Source organism: Varanus komodoensis, unplaced genomic scaffold (assembly GCF_004798865.1).
Source record: "Varanus komodoensis strain SLA01 unplaced genomic scaffold, ASM479886v1 scaffold51, whole genome shotgun sequence".
NCBI lineage: Eukaryota > Metazoa > Chordata > Lepidosauria > Squamata > Varanidae > Varanus > Varanus komodoensis.
The window spans coordinates 2020471-2027547 of NW_025336100.1; the positions used below are offsets into that span (position 1 = coordinate 2020471).

The window sequence follows — 7077 nt, forward strand, 5'->3', positions numbered from 1 at the left end:
TTGGCTATTCACTAAACCACCCATGATATGCCCAACTGATAATTGGACTTGCCATGGGTTATTCTCAAGTTTCCTTCACACGTCAGTCTTCCAGCCAGCTCTGTACACATAGCCCAGTGTCTTTTATGGCAGAACCTGGTTTATTTTCATGTCTCTACCAACTGCTTCCCTATTTGAGACCAATTTAAAATTTCATTTTTCAGAGGCACAGAAAGGCACACTTGGGGTTGTATTTTTGTTACTATTTTTTTGGTAAATGTATGTACTTGGTCTTTTAAAACTATGCTTTTACAGCTAATATGTGTGATCTTACCTAATCAGTTTTCTTATCCAGCTTTCAAAGAGCTGTGAAGTGGAGCAGATGACAGACTTAATATGGGGTGATTTGTGTATAGTTACTAGGGACCAATTGCCAATTAAAAAGCACCAATAAAGGTGGAAAACATGGCAAAACCCCCCCACTAAAAACAGGAAATGTGCATTCACATTCACTCACATGCTCTTTAACTTCCCTTTAGCAATGTAATCTTTGGTTTCTCTGCCTGCCACTTCATGGTGCCCCATTCACTCTGATCCATGCAGCTCCCTTCTCAGGGCATTTTTTAAAACTGCCAGGAAACTGCAGTTTAAAAGAAGCCATGGAAAGTGGTGGGAAGATACTACTTTCTCTTTTCTTGGCTAGCTGAACGGTCCTGGAAGTTTTGAAAGGGAAAAGAACACTGAAAAGCAATATTTATATAATTATTCATTATTATTTATATCCTGCCTTTTCTCCTTTCAATGAGCGCAAGGCAGTTTACATCTATCAACCTTATTCTCACAACAACAACCCTGTGAAGTAGGTCAGGCTGAGAGTCTGCGACAGGCCCAAAGTTGAGCTAGCTCAATGGATGAGTGGGGACCCAGAATCTCCTGATTCCCAGTCCTACACTCTTAACCACTATACTGTATTGGCTCTCAGAGAGAGCCACTTAAAACATACACCATGCTTAAAACTAAGGATCACATAACCAAGAGGAGTTAATGCCCACCTCACATTTGTGGCACTCCTTTAGCTCCTCCTACCCCAGTTTTGGTCCCTGCACTTGTATTACCAAATCCATCCTTTATCTTATTTCTCCTCCACTCTTCTGCAACTCTGTGCAAATTAGTTAATTGGCACCTTAGCTAATAGGCAACTGTGGATCTATTTGACTTTTCCCTAGTTTGCTAAGCAGGCGTTCATGGGGCACTTTGTCAAAAGCTTTGCTGAAGTCAAGATAGGTTATGTCCACAGCATTCCCACAGTCCATCAGGGAAGTTATCCAATCAAAAAATGAAATCAGATTAGTCTGGCAGGATTTGTTCTTGACAAATTCATGTCACATAATTACTTCATTGTTTTCAAGGTGTTTGCAAACTAACTCTATAATCCATATTTTCCCAGAGATAGATGTCAGACCAACTGGTCTGTAGTTCCCAGGTTGTAGGGTTTTGTTTTATTTTCTGTTGAAGATGGGGATATTAGCCCTTCTCCAGTCATCTAGCACTTCTGTACACCATGACTTCTCAAAGATACTATACAGTGATTCTGAGTTCTTCCACCATCTCCTTTATGACTCTAGGATGGAGTTCCTTGAGACCTGGAGATCAAGCCAATTAGATGATCTTTGATCATTTGCCTAGGAATCTTGAGCTGCTATCCTGCTCCTTCAGCTTGTACTTCTGCTTCATTAGGAAGGTCATTGATCTTCTTTTGGAAGAATACAGATCCAATGTAGGAATCAAGCATTTCTGCCTTTTTTTTTTTTTTGAAGGCTCATCTGTTTTCAATTTGCCATATGCTGTGAGTAGTTGAACCCCCATTTCTTTCCTCTGTCTTTTACATTGGACCTATCTGAAGAAGGCTTTTTTGTTCATCCCTCATCCCTTACTAGCTAGCATCCCTCACTAGCCTCAGTTCTTTCCTAGCTTTCACCTTCCTGACATCATCCCTACGATTCCATGCTACCTGCTTGTAGTCTTCCTTTGCAGCCTCGTCTTCTTTCCACTTCCTGAACATGGTCTTCCTGTACATGTTTTTGTTTTCAGACCATCTCTTAAGATTTTTGTGAAGCCACATGGAAGTCTTTTACCCCTTTTCCTTGTTGGAATTGTTTGCAATTGCGCCTTTAGAATTTCTTTAAAAAAAAAAAAATCCCACCCATCTTGGACTCCTTCTCTCATTAGAGTCACTTTCCATGGGCCTTCATTTATCATTGTTCTGAGTACATTAAAACTGGCTTTCCTAAAATCCAGGGAACATGTTTGGCTACATTTGGCTTTTGCTTCCTTTAGAATCCAGAATTCAATTTTTTTCAACATGAAAAAACCTTACTCATCAGCATCTGCACCCTCATCCTCAAGTCAGAGTCCAACACGCCAACCAAAACCTTCAGACTTGATTCAACAGGAAAAAATTCAGAAGGACTTACAGATAACACTCTTAGCAATGCAAGAGTCCATTCAAAAATGGGCCTCAGAACAAAATGAAAGACTGGATAAACTGGATAGTCACGTTGTGAATATAAATACCCAATTTACAGATATTCGACTTAGTACAGGGTGAACAAAAAATACAAGAAGTGGGAAAGAAGACTGATGATAAAAGAAAACTGAAAAGATTGATAAAGAAATATAACAGTTAACACAAACAAATAAGACATCATGGGACTCAGTTGCTATATTGCAGATGGAGAAGGCATCCAACTACTTATGACTGCAGAATATACCAGAGACAAAAAATGAAGACCTAAGTGATTTAAGAAATACTATGTTAGCCAATGTTCTCGGCCTTGAAAAGGAAGAGATTGATAATGAAATTGACTTGGTTTACAGAGTAAACTCAAGCTATGTAAGAAGACATAAACTTCCGAGAGAAGTCCACATTAAATTCACAAAAAGGTCTATAAGAGATAATGTTCTTAAAATTTCACACAACCAACCATTAAAATATGACCAAAACGATATAACTGTTCTGAAACAAATACCCTGGAGAATTAGAGAAGGACGGAAGAAGTATCAATTCCTCACTTTTAAGTTGATGGAAAAAGGAACCATGTTCAGATGGCTATTACCAGAAGGGATACTTTTTACTTGGAATTCTACAAGATTTAGATTGGATTCAACCTTCAAGGCCCAAGAATTCTATGAAAATTTTAGAAGTTCATTTGAAGATGAAGAGCAGACTGAAGAAAAGGAGAAAAGGAAAAATGGCGGGGCAGTGGCTGCAATGCTCTACCTTCCAGAAGAAGGAGAAATAGCAATTTTAGAACAACAAGGAGATGAACAGCTACCAGAGCAAAAAGAAAAAAGTTAGAAGTGTGAAACCTAAATATAAATAGGTAAATATATAAATAAATAAATATGGATCTCAAAATGGAAGGAAGAATTGAATTACTTTCTGTGAACATAAATGGATTAAATTCATCTTCTAAGCAGGAAAGAATTTTTTTCTCAACTTCAAAAATTAAATTAGATGTAATTTGTCTACAAGAAACACACATAAAAAGACAACATCATAAACTTCTGGAATGTTCAAAACTTGGCAAGATATTTATATCTTTGGCCCATCAAAAGAAAAGAAGTCTGGCCTTATATTTTTTCAGATGAAGACGGTAGAATTTTATTGGTCAAGGTGACAATAGAACAAAAGAAGGTACTTTTGGTAGCAATCTATGCACCTAATGACCAACAGGAAGCTTTTTATTAAAAATTGCATACCTTACTTTTACAAACTGAATACCAAACTCTGCTTAATAGGAGATTTCAATGCAACTGTTGACCAAAAAAATGGACCGTAAGAGTGATACTAATGGGACGAGAGGAAGGAGAATACTTCCAAAATCCTTCTTTAATTAACTAGAGGAATTTAGACTTATAGACCCCTGGAGACATAAAAACACAACCACAGCCAAATACACTTTTTATTCGAACAGACATAGGTCATAGTCTAGAACTGATATGATCTGGGTAACTCCAGACCTAATTCCAGATTTGTTAGAAGTTGAAATAGACACAAATGTGTGGGCTGATCATAATCCTATAACCATGACCTTGAAAGGAATACCAAAAATGCCTAGATGGACACTTAACAAATATTTATTAAAAGATAAAAACTTTAAAGAAGAAATAACAAAGGAACTAAAGTTCTTCTTTCAAGAAAATAAAGTAGAAGGAAGAAGTAGAACTTTAACAAAATGTTTGGGACACTGCTAAAGCCTATGTCAGAGGACTGATTATAACTTATACAGCAAAAAAAGATGAAAAAACAACAACGATTTAAATTAATAGATGAGTTGACGAAGCTTGAACAGGAATTACAGAAAGATCCATCAAAAAAAGAACTCAAGATACAGATGAATACTTTAAAACATAGGTCCTCAAACTATGGCCCAGGGGCCGGATCTGGCCCTCCATGCCCATTTATCTGGCCTGCCATGCCCATTTGGACCCACCACGCGCGTGCCCGCTGCCGCCCACCTCGTCCCGTGCGCGGGAAGGCAGCAGTTTGCTCGCTCGGTGAAAACAATCTCCAAGCAAACAAGCTGCTGCCTCGTGCACCCGCCTCCCGGCACATGCCCAACCCCACCTCCCCTCCCCTCACGGCATGCGCCACATGCCTCTTTGCCTTGCCTCGCCACACGCCCTGCCCCCAGCTCAGCGCGTGCACCTGCACGCGCCACCCCCGCCCCCTCGCTGGGCCGCATGCATTGCCGGCACCACCTTTCCAGCCTGCACCCAGCACCGGCACCTTTCAACTCGCCCCCTGGTGAAAAAGTTTGTGAACCCCTGCTTTAAAACATAAATTGAATCTTCTAGAAACAAATGAATTGGCTAAACATATGAAAATAGCTAAGCAGAATTTTTTCGAAAACGCTAATAAACCTGGGAGATGGTTAGCTTATAAATTAAAGAAAGAAAGAAAGAAAGAAAAGAGATTAATATTCAAGTTGTAAGATGGAGAAGGACAATACAAGTAAAAAGTGCATCAATAAAGAAAATATTGAAGACTTCTTTACGAAGTTATATCAAGCCAAAGAAATATCAGATAAAATCCATGAATATACACAAAAGGAAAATCTACCAAAGCTGCCGGAGAATTTTCAAAAATACTAAATGAGGAAATAACAATGACAGAAGTAACTGAAGCGATTAAGAGACAAAAAAAATAAAACTCCCAGCCTGGATGGATAACCACCGGAGTATTATAAATGTTTTGAAGAAATTTTAAGTACACCCCTGCAGGATATATGTAATACTGTATTATCAGATGCTAAAATACCGAATAGCTGGATTGAGGCAAATATTACTTTAATTCCAAAAGAAGACACAGACTTGACACAGATTCAAAACTACAGACCAGAATCAAGGGAAGCTGGATGTGGTCAAACAAGAGGTGACAAGACTGAACATCGACATCTTAGAAATCAATGAACTAAAATGGACAGGAATGGGTGAATTTAATTCAGATGACCATCAGGTATACTACTGCAGGCAAGAATCCCTCAGAAGAAATGGAGTAGCCTTCATAGTCAATAAAAGAGTAAGAAAAGCAGTACTGGGATACAATCTCCAAAATGACAGAATGATCTTAGTTTTAATCCAAGGCAAACCATTCAACATCCTAGTAGTCCAAGTCTATGCCCAAGCCACTGGTGCTGAAAAGGCTGAAGTTAACCGGTACTATGAAGGCCTACAACACCTTCTAGAATTAACACCAAAAAATGATGTCCGTATCATCACGGGGAATTGGAATGCTAAAGTAGGAAGCCAAAGATAACTGGAATAACAGGCAAGTTTGGCCTTGGAGTACAAAATGAAGCAGGGCACAGGCTGGTAGAATTCTCTCAAGAGCATACAATGGTCATAGCAAACACTCTTTTCCAACAATCCAAGAGACAACCCTACACATGGACATCACCAGATGGTCAACACAGAAATCAGATTGACCATGTGCTCTGCAGCCAAAGATGGAGAACCTGTATAAAGTCAGTAAACACTAGACCAGGAGCTGACTGTGGCTCAGATCATGAGCTTCTTGTTGCAACATTTAGGCTTAAATTGAAGAAAGTAGGGAAAAGCACTAGGCCACTCAGGTATGACCTAAATCATATTCCTGATGAATATACAGTAGAGGTGACAAATAGATTTAAGGAATGAGATCTGATAGACAGAGTGCCTGAAGAACTATGGATGGGGAGGTAGCAACTAAAACCATCCCAAAGAAAAAGAAATGCAAGAAAGCAAAATGGCTGGCTGAGGAAGCTTTACAAATAGCTGAGGAAAGAAGGGAAGCAAAAGGCAAGGGAGAAAAGGAAAGATACACCCAATTGAATGCAAAATTCCAGAGAATAGCTAGAAGAGATAAGAATACCTTCTTAAATGAACAGCAAAGAAATAGAAGAAAAAAAATAGATGGAGGACCAGAGATCTCTTCAAGAAAATTGGAGATATGAAGGGAACGTTTCATGCAAAGATGGGCATGATAAAGGACCAAAATGGCAGGGACCTAACAGAGGCAGAAGAGATTAAGAAGAGGTGGCAAGATTACACAGAAAAACTATACAAGAAAGAGCTTAACGTCCCTGATAACCACAAAGGGGTGGTCACTGACCTCGAGCCAGACATCCTGGAATGTGAAGTCAAATGGGCCTTAGGAAGACTGAGCAACAACAAAGCTAGTGGAGGTGACAGTATTCCACCTGAGCTATTCAAAATCCTAAAAGACAATGCAGTAAAAGTGCTACACTCAATATGCCAGCAAATTTGGAAAACTCAACAGTGGCCACAGGATTGGAAAAGGTCAATTTACATTCCAATCCCAAAGAAGGCCAATGCCAAAGAATGTTCAAACTACCACACCATTGCACTCATTTCACATGCTAGCAAAGTGATGCTCAAAATCCTACAAGCTAGGCTCCAGCACCATGTGGACCGTGAACTACCAGAAGTACAGGCAGGATTTCGAAGAGGCAGAGGAACTAGAGATCAAATTGCCAACATACGCTGGATCATGGAGAAAGCTAGGGAGTTGCAGAAAAACATCTACTTCTGCTT

At 39.4% G+C, this 7077-nt stretch overlaps 1 protein-coding gene across 8 annotated transcripts in view; it reads right to left on the reverse strand.

Annotated features, from left to right (window-relative positions):
* HGSNAT (heparan-alpha-glucosaminide N-acetyltransferase) overlaps nt 1-7077 on the reverse strand; it is a 75874-nt gene that overhangs the window by 1156 nt on the left and 67641 nt on the right. The gene's annotated exons all lie outside the window — the stretch shown is intronic.